Consider the following 22,601-nt stretch of genomic DNA (forward strand, 5'->3'; position numbering starts at 1 on the left):
GATAAAAAATATTCTATTAAAAATGTTTCTGTGATATAATCACATTTGCAAATTTCAAGGCCGTGTGCGTCAGGCCCACACAGACTGTATTGTGGCCACTGGCTAGTGTCTAGGCCTCCACTCATACCGTTACAGGGTGTCATTCACTCAAATACCTTGCAGATAAAAAAAATTCAATTAAAATGTTTCTGTGATATAATCACATTTGCAAATTGCAAGGCCGTGTGTGTCAGGCCCACACATACTGTATACTGGCTAGTGGCTAGGCCTCCACTCATACCGTTACAGGGTGTCATTCACTCAAATACCTTGCAGATAAAAAAAATCAATTTAAAATTTTTCTGTGATATAATCACATTTGCAAGCCCGTGTGTGTCAGGCCCACACAGACTGTACTGTGGCCACTGGCTAGGCCTCCACTCATACCGTTACAGACTGTCATTCACTCAAATACCTTGCAGATAAAAAATATTCTATTAAAAATGTTTCTGTGATATAATCACATTTGCAAATTTCAAGGCCGTGTGTGTCAGGCCCAGACAGACTGTATTGTGGCCACTGGCTAGTGTCTAGGCCTTCACTCATACCGTTACAGGGTGTCATTCACTCAAATATCTTGCAGATAAAAAAAATTATATTCAAATTTTTCTGTGATATAATCACATTTGCAAATTGCAAGGCCGTGTGTGTCAGGCCCACACATACTGTATACTGGCTAGTGGCTAGGCCTCCACTCATACCGTTACAGGGTGTCATTAACTCAAATACCTTGCAGATAAAAAAATTATATTTAAAATTTTTCTGTGATATAATCACATTTACAAGCCCGTGTGTGTCAGGCCCACACAGACTGTACTGTGGCCACTGGCTAGGCCTCCACTCATACCGTTAACAGACTGTCATTCACTCAAATACCTTGCAGATAAAAAATATTCTATTAAAAATGTTTCTGTGATATAATCACAATTGCAAATTGCAAGGCCGTGTGTGTCAGGCCCACACATACTGTATACTGGCTAGTGGCTAGGCCTCCACTCATACTGTTAAAATGTGTCATTCAATCAAATACCTTGCAGATAAAATAAATTCTATTAAAATTTTTCTGTGATATAATCACATTTGCAAATTGCAAGCCTGTGTGTGTCAGGCCCACACAGACTGTATTGTGGCCACTGGCTAGTGGCTAGGCCTCCACTCATACCGTTACAGGGTGTCATTCACTCAAATACCTTGCAGATCAAAAAAGATTCTATAAAAAATGTTTCTTTGATATATTCACATTTGCAAATTGTAAGCCCGTGTGTGTCAGGCCCACACAGACTGTATTGTGGCCACTGGCTAGTGGCTAGGCCTCCACTCATACCATTTCAGGGTGTCATTCACTAAAATATCCTGCAGATAAAAAAAATTCTATTAAAATGTTTCTGTGATATAATCACATTTGCAAATTGCAAGGCCGTGTGTGTCAGGCCCACATAGACTGTATTGTGGCCACTGGCTAGTGGCTAGGCCTCCACTTATACTGTTACAGGGTGTCATTCACTCAAATACCTTGCAGATCTAAAAAATTATATTAAAAGTGTTTCTGTGATATATTCACATTTGCAAATTGTAAGCCCGTGTGTGTCAGGCCCACACAAACTGTATTGTGGCCACTGGCTAGGCCTCCACTCATACCGTTACAGGGTGACATTCAATCAAATACCTTGCAGATAAAAAAAATTATATTAAAATTTTTCTGTGATATAATCCCATTTGCAAATTGCAAGGCCGTGTGTGTCAGGCCCACACAGACTGTATTGTGGCCACTGCCTAGTGGCTAGGCCTCCACTCATACCATTTCAGGGTGTCATTCACTCAAATATCTTGCAGATAAAACAAATTCTATTAAAAATTTTCTGTGATATAATCACATTTGCAAATTGCAAGGCCGTGTGTGTCAGGCCCACACAGACTGTTATGTGGCCACTGGCTAGTGGCTAGGCCTCCACTTATACCATTACAGTGTGTCATTCACTCAAATACCTTGCAGATCTAAAAAATTCTATAAAAAGTGTATCTGTGATATATTCACATTTGCAAATTGTAAGCCCGTGGGTGTCAGGCCCACACAGACTGTATTGTGGCCACTGGCTAGGCCTCCACTCATACCGTTACAGGGTGACATTCAATCAAATACCTTGCAGATAAAAAAAATTATATTAAAATTTTTCTGTGATATAATCCCATTTGCAAATTGCAAGGCCGTGTGTGTCAGGCCCACACAGACTGTATTGTGGCCACTGGCTAGGCCTCCACTCATACCGTTACAGAGTGTCATTCACTCAAATACCTTGCAGATAAAAAAAAATGTATTAACATTTTTCTGTGATATAATGAAATTTGCAAATTGCAAGCCCGTGTGTGTCAGGCCCACACAGACTGTACTGTGCCCACTGCCCACAACTTATATAGGGTGGCACAGTGCCTTGCACGCATAGTACCACTTATCTAAAAAAATATGTCATGATCGTGGTGCTGTGATTTCCACTGGCCCTGGAATAATGCCCAGTGTTCAGAGGCCACGTACCCTGAACCCAAATAATTCAGAGAAAATAGTTGACTGGCTTACACAGGACACCCAATCTTCAACAGCTTCCGCTAAGAACCTTGATGCACCATCCTCCTCCAGCTCAGCTTTGGTCACCTGCTCTCAAGTTACCACTCTCCCGCCCGCCACCACCACCACCACCACTACCACCACAGCCACCACAGCCGCTTCACTTGATCCCTCAGAGGAGTTATTTACACATCAGTTGGATGAAATTAGTGATGCGCAACCATTATTGCCAGGGGATGTAGATAACAGGGATATGTCTCAGTCAGGCAGCATTACACACATGGACGTACAGAGTGATTATGATGATGATGTTGTACCCGCTGCTGCTTCCTTTGCTGAGGTGTCAGATACAAGTGAAGTGATTGATGATGACGATGTGTCCGTGGATGCCACGTGGGTGCCTGCTCGAAGAGAAGAAGAAGAGGGGCAAAGTTCAGAAGGGGAGACAGAGAGAAGGAGGAGAAGAGTTGGAAGCAGGGGGAGGTCATCGGGGTCAGCCAGACAGCACGCCAATCAACGCATGCTGTTGCCACCACCAGAATGCGGTCATTGCAAAGCTCAGCAGTGTGGTATTTTTTTGTGTGTCTGCCTTTGACAACAGCGATGCCATTTGCAATCTGTGCCAAAAGAAAATGAGTTGTGGGAAATCCAACACCCACCTAGGTACAACTGCTTTACGAAGGCACATGATCGCACATCCCTATGGGATCAACACATGATGACAAGTAGAAGCAGTACACAAACTCAAAGCCACCATCCTCCTCCTTGTCCAGCATCTTCAGCCACGTCAACCACTGCTGTCATTCTTGCCCCCTCTCAACCACCCGCCACTCCACCTCTCACCTTCAGCAGTTCCATCTCATCTGCCCACAGTCAGGTGTCTGTAAAGGAAATGTTTGAGCGTAAGAAGCCAATGTCACAGAGTCACCCCCTTGCCCGGCGTCTGACAGCTGGCTTGACGGAACTCTTAGCCCACCAGCTTTTACCATACCAGCTGGTGGAGTCTGAGGCCTTCAAAAAATTTGTTGCTATTGGGACACCACAGTGGAAGCTACACGGACAAATTTTTTTTCAAATAAGGCAATCCCAAACCTCTACTCAGTGATTGAAAAGGAAGTCATGGCATCTCTGGCATACAGTGTTGGGGCAAGGGTCCATCTGACCAATGATATCTGGTCTGCAAAGCACGGTCAGGGCAGGTATATCACCTACACTGCGCATTGGGTCAACCTGCTGACGGCTGCCAAGCATGGAATGCGTGGCTTTGCAGCAGAGTTGGTGATACCGCCACGACTTGCAGACAGGCCTTCTGCCACCTCCTGTACTCCTCATACTCCATCCTCTTCCATAACCTCCTCGGCTGAGTCCTCTTCTGCTGCGGCGTCTGGCTGCACATCAACTGAATCCCCCCAGCTCCCCAGGGGCTATTCCACATCCCGGATACGACAGTGTCACGCTGTCTTGGGGTTGACTTGCCTGAAAGCCGAGAGCTACACCGGACCAGCACTCCTGTCTGCCCTGAACGCACAGGTGGATCAGTGGCTGACCCCGCACCAACTGGAGATCGGCAAAGTGGTGTGTGACAATGGAACCAATTTGTTGGCGGAATTGAATTTGGGCAAGTTGTCACATGTGCTGTGCATGGCACATGTGTTGAATCTCATCGTACAACGCTTTGTGTCTAAGTACCCAGGCTTATAGGACGTCCTCAAGCAGGCCAGGAAGGTGTGTGGCCATTTCAGGCATTCCTACACGGCCATGGCGCACTTTTCAGACATTCAGCGCCGAAACAACATGCCAGCGAGGCGCTTGATTTGCGACAGCCCGACACGTTAGAATTCAACACTCCTAATGTTCGACCGCCTGCTCCAACAAGAAAAAGCCATCAACGAGTATTTGTATGACCGGGGTGCTAGGACAGCCTCTGCGGAGCTGTGAATTTTTTGGCCACGTTACTGGACGCTCATGCGCAATGCCTGTAGGCTCATGCGTCCTTTTAAGGTTGTGACAAACCTAGTCAGTCGCACCAAAGGCACCATCAGCAACCTCATCCCATTTGTTTTCTTTCTGGAGCGTGCCCTGCGAAGAGTGCTGGATCAGGCTGTAGATGAGTGTGAAGAGGAAGAGTTGTGGTCACCATCACCACCAGAAACAGCCTTGTCATCATTGCTTGCCGGACCTGCTGCAAGAGGAGTATGAGGAAGAGGAGTCAGAGGAGAAATGTGGCTTTGAGGAGGAGGAAGACCAACCACAGCAGGCATCCCAGGGTGCTCGTTGTTGTCACCTATCTGGGACCCGTGGTCTTGTACGTGGCTGGGGGGAAGAACAGACCGTCAATGACATCAGTGAGGAGGAGGAACGGGAAATGAGTAGCTCGGCATCCAACCGTGTGCAAATGGGGTCTTTTATGCTGTCATGTCTGTTGAGGGACCCTCGTATAAAAAGGATGAAAGAGAACGACCTGTACTGGGTGGCCATGCTACTAGACCCCCGGTATAAGCAGAAAGTGGCGGAAACGTTACCAAATTACCGGAAGTCAGACAGGATGCAGCAGTTAAAAACCAAACTAAAAAATATGCTTTACACAGCTTATAAGGGGGATTTCACAGCACAATGGGAATCTACACTAATCGACACTCTGAGGAGCGATGAACCCCTTGACTACTGGGTGTGCAGGTTTGACCTGTGGCCTGAACTATCCCAGTTTGCGATAGAACTTCTGGCCTGCCCCGCTTCAAGTGTCCTGTTAGAAAGGACCTTCAGTGCAGCAGGAGGCATTGTCACTGACAAAAGAAGTCGCCTCGGTCAAAAAAGTGTTGATTACCTCACCTTCATTAAGATGAATGAGGCATGGATCCCGAAGGAACTGACAGTGGGGGATACGTTTGACTAACAAAAGGCCTGATGACATGCCTTGGCCTCAAAATGGTCCCCACGCTGCTGTATTTAATGTCTGCATACCGGATGACTTTCGTGAATTCTCCGCCACGAACTAGGGTTCAAGCCGCAATGTTTTAGTCACCTGTCTGCCTGGAAAACATCAGCAGCGGCTGCAACAATACCTAATTTTTCAGGCATCTGTACATGCCTAATTAAATTTTTCTGGCCTCTAGTGCTGCTTTGTGGCTGCAAAAACAAAACAAAAAAAAGGCACATACATGTGTCAATTCCCCTTCGTGATCGGTACCTTGTTGTGGTGAAGGGGCTTGCGTATCACAATGAAGCGATCATCACCTCTATGAGTGTGTTCGCAATGTTGCCACACCCCAGATAAGGCCGTTGCTTCATTATGATCAGACTAAAAGCGATCGGCTGGATAATTTTTCATAGAAAAAACATTATTTTTCTTTTTTTTTAAGTTGTATGGGTTTTTAATACATAAAATAAACTATTAAGAGACTTTATTATGATTTTTTTGATTATAAATAATGCAGACAATTTAAAAAATCCCCATCAAAGCAAGTAAAGAGCTCAGAACAAAATTATTTCAGGATGTCGTTAATTCGACAATGATTAATCAATTTGACACACGTCCCCGGATAGGGGACGTAACAGGGATTAAACTGATGAGAATAGTACTACAGAAAATACACTCATATCGGGTGTGACAGTAAATTGCACAGCGCAGACGCAGTGACCGTGGCGTGGATTCAAACAAAGGGGAGGGAGCCAGCATTTTTTTAACCATCTCCCCATTCGAAAAATCAATTTAATAAATGGACCCCAGATTCGGGATGTCACGTAACAGGGATTAAACTGATGAGAACAGTACTACAGAAAATACCACTCATATCTGGTGTGTCAGTAAATTGCACGGCGCAGATGCAGTGACCGTGGCGTGGATTCAATCAAAGGGGAGGGAGCCAGCGTTTTTTTAACCATCTCCCCATTCGAAAAATCAATTCAATTCACCTTTCGGGGACCCTTGGTGTTGTACGTGGCTGGGTGGAGGAAGAAACCTTCAATGACATCAACGGGACATGGCTAACTTGGTATCCAACTTTGTGCAAATGGGAAGTTTGCTGTTGGGCAAATAGACTGTTTGCAGTTGTTTGCGGTGCATTAAAATGGGAGTTTGGTCTGTCAATGTCTGTGAAGCGGGCGTAACCCTTACACTACCTGATCGATACAACATCATACCTGATCATATACACACACTGGATGTTTTAAACCACGTTGTTCAAAAAATTTTGGGATTGTTAGGTGATTTATGCCCTTTATTGATTAAAATCCAACTCTGTGTGAACTATGTAATTTTCCATGGGAGTTTTGCCATGGATCCCCCTCCGGCATGCCACAATCCAGGTGTTAGTCTCCTTGAAACAACTTTTCCATCACTACTGTGGCTAGAAAGAGTCCCTGTGGGTTTTAAAATTCGCCTGCCTATTGAAGTCAATGGCGGTTCGCCCGGTTCGCCCGTTAGCGAACATTTGCAGAAATTCGAGTTCGCCGTTCGCGAACGGAAAATTTTATGTTCGCGACATCTCTAGTCATTGAGTCCAGCGTATATTTAATTCAGATATATAGCCACTCCCCTGCCCACCTGCTGCTGATTCATATGGAAAATAACTGTCATTCAGCAGCAGGTGGGTGGGGAGACTCAGGAGCTCATGAATATTCAGGACTCATCATTATAAGCTGGAGCCTTTCAATACAAGATGTTGGCAGATTGACTGAGTCAATTAAAGAAAGTGACCCAGCATTTTGCTAAGAGAATCAGTCAATTATTTATGTTGCCCTTAGTTAGGACACCATAAAACTGGTGACAGGTTCCGTTTAAAGATGCACCAAATATAAAAACACTATGTGATATTTGATAAATTTGGCCCAAATTCCGCACTTTAAAGAGGACCTGTCACCTGTCCTGACATGTCTGTTTTAATAGCTGCATGCATTCCGCATGTAATAACAATTCTGGAGCATCTACTGTATTATTATGGCTCCATGGTGTGCCATTCCTGTATTATTTCTACTAGAAGTTATGAATGAATTGTTAGCAGTCTGCAGTAAGGGTGCAGAGGGGAGGTAACCAGTTGGGTGGGGGGGGTGTGTACGTGCACAGTCTGACAATGGCAGCACTGATTGGATAGAGTGAGTCTGTGCAGGTACACACCTCCAACTGGTTACCACCCCCCTGTACCCCTGTACCCTTACTGCAGACTGCTAGCAATTCTTTCATAACTTCTAGTAGAAATAATAAAGGATTGGCACAATATAGAGCCGTAAGAATAGATGCTCCAGAATTGTTATTTCATGGCGAATGCATGAAGCTATTAAAATAGGCATGTCAGGAGAGGTGAAAGGCCCTCATTAAGTGTAATTGTCTGTAGGATATATCTAAAATGGAAGTGTAGAACTGACAAGAATACTGCCACAAAGGACATTTATTATATTTTATCACTGGGTCAATTACACTTTCAAATTGCATTATTTATTAACTTATGTACCCAACAGAGACTAATGTCAATTCATGCTAAATCAGTTCCGGGGGTGTTTGTAATAAATCATAATTTGTTTTCTTTCTTTTTTTTTTTTTACAGATTCTTATATTCCATTTATCCAAATCAAATACTATAACAAAAGATTTTTTAAAGTACAAGAAATATTTTGTATATATAGTATTCAGTCGTTAGGTTTGTTTTCAAGTACTTCCTACAGATTGATGTATTTTTCATGCAGGTTATATGCGTTATTTATGGCATGAAATGCTGAAGATTGAATGTGATTAGAACAAGAAAAATGGGGGCATAAAATTTTATTTGCTTTATTATTGATCAGGTCTCATGGTTTTCATATGCTAGAAAAGTTACTGAAAGTCAAGAAAGCTAACTCATAAAATAAAAAATGTATTTAAAATGCACAATGCTTGATTGCTAAAGCATATCTGATCAAAGTTTCTTGTACAGAGTAGTGTTAAACTATTATCTTAGGTTGCCATCTTCCCTGAACAGTGAAAACTGGGACTCATCCGTGAACAGAATGCCTCTCCGACGTGCCAGACGCCATCAAATGTGAGCATTTGCCCACTCAAGTTGGTTATGACGACAAACTGCAGTCAGGTCCAGACCCCGATGAGGACGACGAGCATGCAGATGAGATTCCCTGAGACGGTTTCTGACAGTTTGTGCAGAAATTCTTTGGTTATGCAAGCCGAATGTTGCTGCAGCTGTCCGGGTGGCTGGTCCCAGATGATCATGAATGTGAACATGCTGGATGTTGAGGTCCTGGGCTGGTGTGGTTATACGTGGTCTGTGGTTGCGAGGCCGGTTGGATGTACTGCCAAATTCTCTGAAACGCCTTTGGAGACGGCTTATGGTAGATAAATGAACGTTTGTTGCATGGGCAACAGCTCTGGTAGACATTCCTGTAGTCAGCATGCCAATTGCACGCTCCCTTAAACGTTGCAACATCTGTGGCATTGTGCTGTGTGATGAACTGCTCATTTCAGAGTAACCTTTTATTGTGGGCAGTCTAAGGCACACCTGTGCAATATTTATGCTGTCTAATCAGCACCTTGCTATGCCACACCTGTGAGGTGAGATGGATTATCTCAGCAAAGGAGAAGTGCTTACTAACACAGATTTAGACAGATTTGTGAACAATATTTGATATTAATGGATCTTTTGTGTATGTAGAAAATGTTTCAGATCTTTCAGTTCAGCTCATGCAAAATGGGAGCAAAACTAAAAGTGTTGCGTTTATATTTTTGCTCAGTGTATGAGAGTGGGTGTGAAACCACTGTGTTAGCTAACTGCTATTGCTTTGGGCTAAAACTAAGGGTGTTATTCTGGCACTGCTGGCAGTATTCACCCTCTAACACCTATACTGGAATATTGACTTCCTGCAGGGGAACTACCAGGCCGAAATCTCTTGGAGTACTCCTGGTATGGTTGATAGCTGACCCATAGGGATTAGAGATCATTTCAATGCAACAAGGGATCAGTCAAATTCAAAGTAAGTAACAGAATTAAGGTCAGGGTAGGCAGCATTTGTGCAAATACATCTGAAGTCAGAGTGGGCAGCAGAGGCTCAAAATGGTAAACAAGCACAGGTCAGGTCAGGCTAGAGAGGATCAAGAATTGGGCCGAGTTTATTACAAAGCTTTTAAGACCCAACTACTCCCACACCTTCTTAACGTATGCAACTCTGCACTACAGGGTAATGCCCTGTCTAGAGACATGAGGTCTGCACACATAGCACTGATCCCCAAGGAGGGAAAGGATCCCAAACTCTGCGCTAATTACAGACCCATATCCCTTCTGAATTTGGATCTCAAACTGTTAGCCAAAATGTTGGCCAACCGGTTGGCAAACTTCCTTCCCTCTTTGATACATGGGGACCAGGTGGGCTTTGTCCGCAATAGGGAAGGCAAAGATAACACTACGAGAGTTATCAACGCAATGTGTCATGCTAAACACACCTCTTCCCCTCTCCTTCTACTTAGCACCGACGCAGAAAAAGCGTTCGACAGGATCAACTGGATATATTTGAGACAAACTCTACTGGGCTTTGGCCTACCTGGTCCCTATGTTCAAGCGATCTTTGCTATGTATGCACAGGCCACTGCCCTTGTAATGGTCAATGGCAGTCTTTCATTACCCTTTCGTATACACAATGGCACCCGCCAAGGTCGTCCCCTGTCACCCCTTCTTTTTGTGTTGGCAATGGAACCCCTCTTATCCACGTTTAAGAAAGACCGTAATATCAGAGGCTTTACTTTGGGAGGTAGGGACCACAAAATTGCGGCATTTGCCGATGATGTTATGATCATGACAACAAACCCCACCACTTCCCTGTCTCATATACAAAATCACCTACAACAATATGGTTCTATCTCAAACCTTAAGATAAATACTAGCAAATCGTTGATCCTTACGCTGGGAATATACACTCACGTCAAGTCCCTACTGATGAAGAACTCCCCCTTTAATTGGTCTTCCCCAACTATCACCTATCTAGGAGTCAAGATCAGCCCCCAAATTTCAGATCTCTTCTCCCTAAATTACATCCCCCTTAAAAACTCTCTAATTACAGCCATAGATGATTTACAATCCAGGGCGCCTATGCTATCTTGGTTCGGGCGTAAAAATCTTCTTACTTCATTGATCTTACCGCACCTGACATACCTGCAACAGGTCCTCCCAATCCCAATACCCAACTCCTTTTACACATCCCTGAAACAGAAGTTTAGAAACTTCATATGGAATGGCAAAAAGGCTAGGCTCTCCTACAAACTTTTGACCCATTCACGCCAGCTAGGCGGCATTGGCCTCCCAGACCCCGAACTGTATGGGAAAGCGATATTATTAGCTAGAGCAGTTGACTGGCTCCGCAACCCTGCTGACAAACCTTGGGTTAGCCTAGAACAATGCATACTAGATGTTCCTTTTCGGACAGCTCTACTGGGTCACCAATTTCCCCCACATATACCACTGCCTAACTACCCAATTCTAAAAGCAACACTGGACGCCTGGAGATGGCTAAACTCCTCCCATTGCTCGATTCCCTTTCCTTCCCCTATCCTGACGGTTGCAGATATCTTAGGTACATCCTCTCTGACACTGATGCAGTCTTCCTCTAAACGTATCAAATCCTCCTCTTTGCCCATTAGAAACCTCCTGGACCTCCCAGGAAAACTATTAGAGACCGAGGCTATACATACCTTACTTAACCCAAGCCCATGTGACCTTACCTTGATCCCTCACATTAAGTCTTTTTTAATAAGAAATAACGCGGGTGGTGAACTCCTACGTCCAATAGGTTGGTTTGAAGCCCTCATCACCAATCCTAAACCCCTGAGGAAAATAATATCGCAAATACATGGTAAACGGCGTTCCCCACCACTTATCACCAAACCTTCTTTTATACACAACTGGGAAAGAGAAACTGGGTTAACTATATCTTTTAATGACCTTCCCGACCTATTTAACACCCCCCATAAGGTTTCCAGATGCGTGCGCATCCAGGAAAATGGATACAAATTACTGACACAATGGTATATTACCCCATCTAGATCTGCACACTTTGCCGTATCTTCCTCGGACGAGTGCTGGAGGTGCTCCGAGGGGACTGGGACCTTCCTCCATATTTGGTGGAATTGTCCAGTTATTAGTAAATGGTGGGCGGACATCTTTCGCTTAAGCAACCAAATATGCAGTGAATCTGTAAAGATATCTCCACTTGGCGCATTGCTGTCTCACTATAAAGACGCAAATCAACCCCCTCCAAGTTATCTCTTCAAACAGCTCCTGATTGCAGCGCGTCTACTTATCCCCAAACACTGGCTTCAGACCTCATTGCCAACAATTGAACAGTGGAAGCTTAAGGTGGACCAGCTCTATCGTTTTGAAGAATTATCTGCCTGGGAATCTCGCACACACCCAGCCTTCTTGAAGCGTTGGTCACTCTGGTCCACCTTCAGGTTTTCCAATAGCTCATAGGCACTTTTACCCCCCTGGCCGCCTATACCTCCTATTTCAGATGCTCTGTTGTTATACCTCACATACAGCTCGAGTTTTTAAGCCTAGACTGACCCTTACGCTTAGGTTTGCGTCCGACACCTTAACCCGAACAACATATAAGCTACTCAGGACTAGACAGGTCCGCGCATAGTCACAGGCCCTTGAACCTGATGGGAGTGCTTTCTCCACTCACAAGTTGTTACTATGGTCAGAATAAATACACAATGTACCTAGTCTGCATCTATTGGTCACTTAAATATGTGCTTCCTCTACATTGATACCTGAATCTTATGCTACTGAAGATTATGTACCTTTTCCATGTTACATTATACCCTGTAACCTACTGTCATGCTTTACGGCTTTGAAAATAAAATAAATATGTTTAAAAAAAAAAAGAATTGGGCCGAGTTCAGTACATGAGCAGACAACAGACCAATATATATTTAAAATTAGTCTAAGACTACTAGGTACCTTTATTTCATATATGTCTAAATATATATTAAAACACTTTCATTACTTTACTTTTTAAAGACTGTAATTAGGGATAGAGTTAAAACAATCAGTTGTGGCACAGTGTATTTATTCAGTAATCACTGTGAAAACAATGTTGCTATTAAATCAGCAACAGTGTTATATGATAGTGAGTCCCTGCTAAGATCTAGCAGCTCTGGCTGCTGCCAGCCCTTCTCCTTGTATGGTGTCACTATCTCATATACCTTCCTATTATATTCCATTTCTATACCTGTGCCTCTACACTGTATAAAAAACTCTCAAACACTGCCTCCAACATGTTTTGCCTGACACTCTGGAATCTTCAGGGGATCGAGCAGGATATGCTTGAGGGGGCGGGGATGGTCATTTCAACCTTCAGCTTGCTGCATCACTCAGGGATTGTCCTATTCTTGCATCAAATGCGGTCAACGGGAGCAGGCAGTTCCAAAAACAGCCCAATGAAGGCCCCCAGCGGCTGTTCTCTGAACTGCCTGCTCCCGGTGACCGCATTTGATTTCAGACCGGCTCCCGTCACAGGCATAGGTAAGGGCTTACCTGTGCATCCCCGGATGGGTGAGTCAAGATGGCAACCCGCATGTGTTCGCTGGCGAACACTGCAAACTGACCATGACTGCTTGGGAGTCAGCGCATGACTGTGGATTCAGATAAATTCTCCTTTATTTCTTTTCATTGCGCATGTCTGGGGACTGAGTTATATTCTGTATTCTAGTTGCACAGGGCGCATGTCAGTGAACTTAGCTGTAACTAGACGTCAAATTCTTATATTTTTCTAAAGCATGTGTTTAAACCATAAGGAGGAAATTAACTCCTATATTGCTTTGCATTTGATACTCAATTATATAATTAATAATTGATAATCAATCCTTTAAAACTGTTCTGTTTCAACAAAATAGGTGTAATATATTGTTTGTGGGGGGATATATTTATTTTTGCTATTCCAGATGATTCTAATATAAATGCTTAAATGATTGCTACACTGTTCCCACATAAAAAAAAAAAAAGAATTATTAGGAACACCATACTAATACGGTGTTGGACCCCCTTTCCCCCTTTTGCCTTCAGAACTGCCTTAATTCTACGTGGCATTGATTCAACAAGGTGCTGATAGCATTCTTTAGAAATGTTGGCCAATATTGATAGGATAGCATCTTGCAGTTGATGGAGATTTGAGGGAGGCACATCCAGGGCACAAAGCTCCCGTTCCACCACATCCCAAAGATGCTCTATTGGGTTGAGATCTGGTGACTGTGGGGGTCATTTTAGTACAGTGAACTCATTGTCATGTTTAAGAAACCATTTTTCCAGTCTTCAACAGTCCAATTTGCGTGAGCTTGTGCAAATTGTAGCCTCTTTTTCCTATTTGTAGTGGAGATGAGTGGTACCCGGTGGGGTCTTCTGCTGTTGTAGCCCATCCGCCTCAAGGTTGTGTGTGTTGTGGCTTCACAAATGCTTTGCTGCTTACCTCGGTTGTAACGACTGGTTATTTCACTCAACGTTGCTCTTCTATCAGCTTGAATCAGTTGGCCCATTCTCCTCTGACCTCTAGCATCAACAAGGCAATTTAGCCCACAGGACTGCCGCATACTGGATGTTTTTCCCTTTTCACACCATTCTTTGTAAGTCCTAGAAATGGTTGTGCGGGAAAATCCCAGTAACTGAGCAGATTGCGAAATACTCAGACTGGCCCGTCTGGCACCAACAACCATGCCACGCTCAAAATTGCTTAAATCACCTTTCTTTCCCATTCTGACATTCAGTTTGGAGTTCAGGAGATTGTCTTGACCAGGACCACAACCCTACATGCATTGAAGCAACTGCCATGTGATTGGTTGACTAGATAATCGCATTAATGAGAAATAGAACAGGTGTTCCTAATAATTCTTTAGGTGAGTGTATATATATATGTATATATATATATATATATATATATATATATATATATGCATAATCAGGTAAAAATAGCTAGATCTATTCATTACTTTATTATTTATTATTTTTAAATTTACATTTTTTTAAATAATTCAGGGTATCCAGACATCTTTGTCGTATGTTCCCCTGCTTTAATTCCAGGTCAGTATATTTATTTTATTCTTACTTATTGATTACATAATTAATTAGTATTCTGTTATACAGTATATGTTCTTTTATTTTGCAGCTAATATTAGCTAGTGTTACTCTATTATATTACCACTAGTTGGAGCTCCAGGTTTTATTCTATGGTATCCGTGGATAAAAAATAAAAAAAACAATAGCAATAAAGTTGATAGTATTATTGCAGCAATTCATCTACACTCATTTTCATATATTTTTTATAGTTTACTTTTATGATCATGTATTGTTATATCATAACCTATTATCACAGAGTCAAATGAATGCGGAAGAAGTAAATCCTTCATTTTGTCCTAGGAGTCAGGCTTTTAAGGAAGTATATCCACCTGGTTTTCTCTAGTTGTAACTTTTTATTAATATTGCCCTGTCTCAGGCCCATTTTGATTTTACTGATGCCCCAGAATTTGAGATTTGTCATATTTTCTCAATGTTTGTATCTAATGTGCCTAGACAGAGCTTTATCAGAGTATTAATACAGCACATTCATAGATGCTTTCAAAGAGACGGTCGCCTCAATCTTGATTGAAGATCTAGTGCGAAATCTTGCGCGGCCCGTGATCTTGCACGTCATGATGTCGGCGGTGGTGGCCGGCGTGGTGATGTCATACATCAATCTTCAATCAAGATGGAGGCAGCCAGCCTGTCACAAGAAAATAGATGAGGTAAGTACGATTTTTTGCTTTTGTTTTTTTACTGCCATTCTGGGAAAAGTGATTCACTACCACAAAGTAAGAGGAAATTCAGTTTTGTGGTGAATCAAATTTCCCCTGGAATTTGTGGACTTCGATTCGCTGAACACTAAAAAGGCAGCAAAAATAGGACAATCCTTGAGTGACGTGGAAAGCAGAAGGTTTAAATGACCACCCCTGTCCCCTCAAACATATTCTGCCCAATCCCCTGAAGATGCCAGAGTGTATGGCGAAACATGTCGGGGTCAGAGTTTGAGAGTTTTTAATACAGTGTAGAGCACAGGTATAGAAATGGAATATAATAGGAGGGTATATGAGATGACACCGTACAGGAAGAAGCGCTGTCAGCAGCCGGAGCTGCTAGCTCTTAGCAGGGACTCGTTATCATATAATACTGATTTAATAGCAACAGTGTTTCCACAGTGATTACTGAATAAATACAGTGTGCCAAAACTGATTGTTTTAACTCTTTCCCTAACTACAGTTGTTTAAAAGTAAAGAAACACAAGTGAAGTATTAATATATGTTTAGACGTAAATAAAAGCATCTAGTAGTCTTAGACTAATTATAAATATATATTTTGAGAGAAATACACCTACGCATATGTCAAGGGTCGCTATGACTAAAAAGACAACAGAACAACACACCCTTGCAGGGAACTTAGTAAACTAAGACACCTATTGTTCAAGCACCTTCCCCTAGGGGGAAGGAGCCTTAAAGGGGTTCACCGGGAATTAAGAAAATTAAAATACTTAAATATTACTTTATTATAAATATATTCTCAAATACCTTTCATTATTTATAATGGCTCGTTTTGTCTGGGGAGCGATCATCAGGGGAAACAAAACCTGTCCTGATCACACAGTTACTTTACAAAACTGAGGTAAAGAGCTGCCTCATCCTCTTCTCCTACTTGTCAGGGATTATGATTCTGAATACAGATGATAAGCACTTTAGCTGAATCTCTGGGGAATTTAGTTCACGAGGAGACATGAAGTACAGAGAGGATAGACCAGTGATGGCGAACCTATGGCACGGGTGCCAGAGGCGGCACTCAGAGCCCTCTCTGTGGGCACCCGTGCCTTGGAAAAAGTCTATGGCGTACCAATATGCTTTAGACTTTTCCTGCCATTCATCAGCACAGGACACACTATGAAAAGCACAGGCAGCGCATTGTATGTAGGCTATTAAGCTATTATAGCTAAATGATAAAGTACATGGAATATATACTATATTGGTATTCAGGTTAAATTGCCGTGTGGGCACTTTGAGATAAATAAGTGGGTATTTGGTTGCAGTTTGGGCACTCTGTCTCTAAAAGGTTCACCGTCACTGGGATAGACTGTACAGACTGTTGTAATGTATTACAGTGGTAATGGAGAATATTAACATGTGCTGCTGCTCATTAGCCTCACCCTCCTCTCATATCTCCTCATCATATCCATTCCCATAGAGATTCACCTGTATTCAGGATCACGATGCCTGACAAATAGAGCAGAGCGGAGGATGAGACAGTACTATGGCTCACTGTAGTGAAGTAACTTGTCCTCTTGTGTGATTAGGACAGGTTTTGTGTGTACTGATAGGGTGGCGGACATTTTATTTCTCCTAATGATTGTTCCCTAGAAAATACAAGCCATTCTAAGTAATGAAAGGTATTTATGAATATATTTATTATAAAATAATATTTAAGTATTTTAATTTTTTTAATTCTGGAGAACCCTTTTAAGTACCCTGAAGTGACCAGCTATTGAAGTACCCTGAAGTGACCAGCTGGTGAAGACTAGGGTAAGCAAATGTTGGCCCTTTATGAGCCAGGGAGTTCACAGATCTGAGAGCCCTGATGAGAAAATGTAGACCACACCCAGCAGCAGGAAAAGGTATGTTGGACTCTGATGGTGGAACCACTGCAGGCCAACAGAGAAGAGCAAGCGGGTTCAGCCTACTGGGCCACAAAGAGACCAGCAGAGAGATCAGCTTGGAGGAGTGGGACAACGGCAGACACAGTTTGACAGAGTAACAGTAAAATTTAGCTACTTAAAACCGGTCATAAAATAGAGCATCTGTTCAAGGTTTATCTTCTTTTGTGCCAGTTGAATTTTACATGTTTGATGCAATGTGGTGAAAAGCACACCTTCCAATTAAGCAGCAAAAAAAGTGAGAGTAGTACTGTTACCTCTGCAATTAACACTGAATAAGTTAAATCTCTTCCATGAAGTGCCAGGCCAGATGACTCGAAACCATATGTCCTAGCAGAAAATGGTATATTCTGCTGAGAAGCTCTGTATGGCTTGTGCAGATAAGTAAAAAATGTCATGTTGCTCCAAACAAGAAAAATAAACATTTGTACAACTGCAGTTTTGTAATGTAAAAAATACTAGAAGCAAGATTTCCATGGACTGATCTTGCAAATTCTCCAATCCTAGTAGTTACCATGAACTCCTCTCATTCTGTTTACAAAGACACCCTCTAGATGAAGATCAGTATTAGAGATGAGCAAATGTTTCAAAAATTCAATTCGGCTGCTTTGCTGAATATTTTAAAAAAATCATACTTACTTTGATCCATTTGCTCGGGATGGGCCAGCTGCCGCCATCTTGCTTGAAGATCTGGCGCAAAATCTCACAAGGCCCATGATGATGTCATCACGACGGCGTGGTGACATCATACATTACCATGCATGGGATTTCTTTTTTTTCCCGTCTAAAAATACGGATCTCAGACAGAAATGGCTCAAATGGATGACAACTGATGCAACAGGATGCGTACCCTAAGATGGAAGCCTTTATTATTATTCCAGTGACAGCGTGCCAACCAATACCCTCCAGTCTTAGGGGGCCAGGTCTTAATGAGGACCATCTTCAACTTTTGCTGGCTTTACTTATTCCAAATTATCCTTCAAAGTCTCCATGTCCTAGAAAAGTCAGCAAGATGCAGAGAGAGGAGAATCCGGATGTTCCTAATGATATATTCTCCTCAATATTAGATGATGTGGAAAAGGAGAAAAAACTGATGGCAGAAGAAGGTCTCCCACTTGTAGGACAGGAGAGCGCTGGGGTTAGAGAAGTGGGTATGCCAGAGCTGATTAAAATTCTGTGTTTACTATAAAATAACCTGCAGGAGATTGCAGGTCAGAACAGCACTACTTTTGTCTCCGCTTCAAAATCTTCTTCTGAGTGGAAACCTAACGGACCCCATTATAGTCTATGGGGTCCTTAGGTTCTGTTCAGTTTAGTTTTGTGCTGAATCCGTCCTTTCCATTCTCCTGCTCCTAAATGGAGCAGAAGAACGGAAAGGCTGAACAGTGATGTAAATGAAGCCCTAGGTAAGTATCTATATCCATATGTATGTATGTATTTGATTTTGTTGTTTTGTCCTATTAATAATATTATATATTGTTGTTAATAGGACAATATTCTTATGCATCCCAACATTGCCATTGCAATGTTACGGGATTTCACATTATTGATTGGTACTGGCTTAGGGATTGTTTACATCTGTATTGGAAACTCAGTTTGGGGCCTCGGCTACAAAACTTCATATTTGTCAGTGATGCAGGCATATATGAACACAGATGCCTTCATCCATCAAGTGCACATGTAACAGCCAGTTTCATAGTTACAAATCTGCTGACAGATGCCCTTTAATCCAATTGTACACACTATGAAGATATAGAGAGTTTTCTCACTGCTTTAGTATATTATTACCAAATAAACATATACTGTTTGATGCTTTATTTGCTTCAGTAAAGTTGCAATCCTAATCCAGTCTTCTTCTTAGAAAAATTTCCTTTCAGAGATCCAGGGTTAAATCTATAGCAGTTCAGAGGGAGAAGTCATACCTGATGGCAGAGAAAACCAAATAGATGCCTACTCCTTACCACAACATGCCCCATTTGGTGCTATTGGGTTGCACCGTCTGTCACGAACTATGGATCCGATCGCTCCGGATCCCACAGCTCTGACGTAGTGGTCTGTGACGGAGTCTGCGCACACACAGAGACCTCACGTGACCGGGGTATTACCACTCAGCTAACACCCCCCCACTATACTTCGGTAACTGCCACCACGTGGGTTCCCGGTCCACGAGCCGACTATCCGGGTCATTCACTATCACACAGATCAGTGGATGAACCGGATATCACTTACTGACCAACCACAGTCAATCACCCCCAGCTACAATTCCTAAAGGCAATTTAACTAACTACCTGGTAACGTCTCTTCAAAGGCAAGGTACGTTGTTCAGCAGCTTAGAATATGGAAGACTTGGCTATTTAGATTTTATAATCTTTAATAAGCGGTAAAAAGCAGTGCATACAAGTCTAATGAAAATGACTATAAATCTACAGAATAATAATAACAATATAAATAATCACGACAGTTCAAATGAAAGGTAAAAAGATGAAAGAATACTTAGTTTCTCTGGAGGGTTTCAGATGGTCGTTCATATGTCCTTTTTGAATCCTTGCAAACCCCTTTTCAGTATGTATCAGGGGAGACCCTCAAAGTTCTTCTGATACAGGGATATGCCGTCAATGTCCAATTAAGTGTCTGGTGATGTTCCATGGGTCTCTCTCCTCTGTCCTTGTGCATGGGTTTTTATGAACTCTCCCATGGGCAGGAGACTTACTCCTGTCAGCCAATGGCAGCAGAGTGACTGTCAATCCTAGGGATTGCCCCCAAGTGTTTTATGACCCCATCAAAGTTCAGTTCCTACAATGAGGATTATACTTAAGCCCGTATCTCCTTGATACATCGGCATATTTTTATACAGAATACATATTTGCGATCCTTATTTATTTACCTACAGAATGAGACCACACACGGTAATGCTGGGACCTGTAGTTCTTCTACCACCCATAGGTCAGCTACGGAATCACATCCTCTAGTCATATTTGATACCCAATTAACCACAATACTCTGTAGAGCCTGGATCTGGTGTCAGAAAGGGCATAAGTTGATTCATAAATGAAATATGAAAGTGGACTGGTTTTATGCCCAGAGCTAATTAAGGGCTATTAGCTCTCCTCAAACCAGACCTGGAAATTAATGACGTCACGCTCCAGCCAGGCTTGACAGCGGGCTTATCTTATCTCATAGGACAGGATGAGCTGGGCCTGGTGTAGCCTTTATGACCTTTTATTGCTGGCCTCAAAGAGTAGTGGTAATAAAAGTGTCCATCTATATCATAGGCGACCCAGGCTTCATGAAGATGAGAGTTCACAGTTTTTTACATAGGCCAGAAGCATATAAGATGGCTACCCAGAGGAATTATGTATGTATGCCGGCACACGTCCACTTATATACATGCCTAGAGCCTCTGGGTGTGTTTTTGACCACTACCTGTATCCAGAATCACTTTGACCAACCTTATTTTTGTGCTTGCAACTTGTTTGCCACAACTTTTCCCAGAGCTTGATCCCTGTTCAAGTGAAGTCTTTAATTGGGACATTGCCTCTTTAAGAGTACCACTTTAGTTTAACACACAACTAAACTTGCCAGTAACATGTAATTACATTATTTGTCTTTGGTGCCATTTGGGTAAGGAGGATACCTACGGGTGCTGATCTCATATCAGTGATCACCTAGTGCAGTCACTTCTAGACATGATCCCTTCTTTTTCCACTCACAGTATATGCTCACTTTCCCAGTCTAACAGTTTTCTTAAAACTCCAGCCTGTGCTGCTCCTTTTACTAGTCCTGAGTGACACCTCTAAAGGACTTCAATCTCCAGGACCTGTCTCTATGAGCTGTCCGATGGACTCCACTCTTTTTCAGGCTTCAGTACACAGAGTGCTCTTTGGTGGATGCTCCAACCCAGACCTCTGCATGTTCTACAGCAGGTCTCACTGTTGCTTGCCTTACCACCACCCCCCACCTGTATTTATAGTTTTGGTACTGCAGGGCCATCTGGTGGCAACCATTAACATTGCAGATATACATTTAATGCATAGAATTACTTTCAAAGAAAAGAAAGAGAGGATGACATGTGTAATATGTACTGATAGCGGCTTACTTAGATTTCAATGGGCATACTACGAAAGGAGCTTACCTATAATTCCTGTAATTACATTCAGTCAAAGCAGAACACAACAACACAGTAACAAACAGTGCAATATCATCACATACAGTGCACAGTAACATCAGTTACACAGTAACATTATGTGGTATACATTAATACATTAGTATACATTAATACGTACACCTAACACCTTTGTGAAAAATATAGTTTGCTTTCTAAAGCTAGCTTGTACATGGCTCCTCTAAGCCTCATAGGTTTAACACTGGATAGACTCTGGTGCAGAGTTTCAGAAATCTCCCTGTTCTTCAGCTATTAAGAGATATAATCTTTACCGGTCATATACCGGTCATAGTAACTAGAATAGTTTCTAAAATGATGGCATGTGTGCTGTAGCAAATATTTTGCTGGACTGGTTTTTAGACACCATGCTCCATTTGAAGCCTCCCCCTGATGCACCCTTACAGTAGAAACTCCCAAAAAGTAACCCCATTTTGGAAACTAGGGGATAAGGTGCCAGTTTTATTGGTACTATTTTAGGGTACATATGATTTTTAATTACTCTATATTGTTTTTTGTGAGGTAAGGTAACCAAAAAATGGCTGTTTTGGCACTGTTTTATTTTATATATTTTTTGCAACATTCATCTGACAGGGTAGATCATGTGCTATTTTTATAGAGCAGGTTGTTACGGATGCAATGATATCAAATATGTCTACTTTCGTTGTTTGTGTCAGTTTTACATAATAAAGCATTTTTGAAAAAAATATATGTTTTTGTGTCTCCATTTTCTGAACGCCATATTTTATTTTTATTTTTCTGCCAATCTACTTGTGCAGGGGCTCGTTCTTTGCAGAAAGAGTTGAGGTTTTTATTGGTACCATATTTGGGTACATAGGATTTTTTGATCATTCATTATTACACATTATGGGGCATGGTGACCAAAAAATTGGTTGTTTTGGAACAGTTTCTATTTATTTATTTTTACAGAGTTCATCTGAGGGGTTAGGTCATGTGAAATTTTTATGGACTTGATACCCTGCCACATGCGTCGGGAATCAGAGCTTGTAAAATGATATTCTATTTTTGTTTTGTAGCAGTGCTTTGCCTCCTTAATGCCCCTCTTCAGATTGTACCTGGCTATTTTGTACTCCTCTGGGTCTCCCTTATGGAAAGCAATGTCACGTGCCTTCAAAAGGTTTGGGACATTTC

The sequence above is a fragment of the Bufo gargarizans genome, chromosome 6 (genome assembly GCF_014858855.1).
Source record: "Bufo gargarizans isolate SCDJY-AF-19 chromosome 6, ASM1485885v1, whole genome shotgun sequence".
Lineage (NCBI taxonomy): Eukaryota > Metazoa > Chordata > Amphibia > Anura > Bufonidae > Bufo > Bufo gargarizans.